This window comes from Octopus bimaculoides, chromosome 3 (genome assembly GCF_001194135.2).
Source record: "Octopus bimaculoides isolate UCB-OBI-ISO-001 chromosome 3, ASM119413v2, whole genome shotgun sequence".
NCBI classification, from domain to species: Eukaryota; Metazoa; Mollusca; class Cephalopoda; order Octopoda; family Octopodidae; genus Octopus; species Octopus bimaculoides.
The window spans coordinates 51,674,391-51,675,311 of NC_068983.1; positions in this window are offsets into that span (position 1 = coordinate 51,674,391).

Consider the following 921-nt stretch of genomic DNA (forward strand, 5'->3'; position numbering starts at 1 on the left):
ACATGCCTTGTATATATATATATATATATATGAACCTGAAATTTACAGAAAAACAAAAGAAGATTAGTTTGACGCTGGGGAAGGTGAGAATGTCTTTTACGTTTCAAGCCTACGCCCTTCAACACAATGGAACATGATCAAATGATATGAGAGAATGAAAAAACTTGTGGCACCATGTGTGTATAAAGTTTCACCGTTTTATATTCTTTTTATTTCCCACATGCATGTTGTCTGTTTTTCGTTTTGTCAGCTACACAGAATAGTAGGAATAGGCACCGTCTGGGATAAAGATAGTACTATGAATGAATTCGCTCAGCCAGAAATTCAGAAAGGGCATGCTATACTGCTTCTCATTTGTTCTAGAAGCTCTAATATGAACATTTCAGAATGTCTGCGTGTCAATCTGAGGACAGTGCAATCTGAGGACAGTGCAATCTGAGGACAGTTCAATCTGAGGACAGTGCAATCTGAGAACAGTGCAATCTGAGGACATTGCAATCTGAGGACAGTGCAGTTTGAGGACATGTACAGAGTGTGATAAAAATCAAACATCCATTCAACGTCATGGTGTCTAGAGTGACCACTAGTGATGGCGATGTTATGCCTCTATTCATCTTCCCACACGGCCTCACACTCAACACTGAGGCCTGAATCAAGTGCTTGGAGGATGTAGTGCTGCCCTAGTTCGAGAAGGTGCTTGCTTGAAGAGACTCTGCAACAGGCCTCTGCACCATGCCACACAAACAGGAGAACTTAGTCATGGCTGTCAGACAATTTCTGCGTCCAAATCACCTCTAACATCTGGCCACCTAACTCCCCAGACGGCAACCATGTGTAGGGCGCATTTGAGCGAGAGACCAAGAAAACTCCTTGTAACACCAAAGAGGAACTGAAGGCAAGGATTATTACAGCATTCACCAA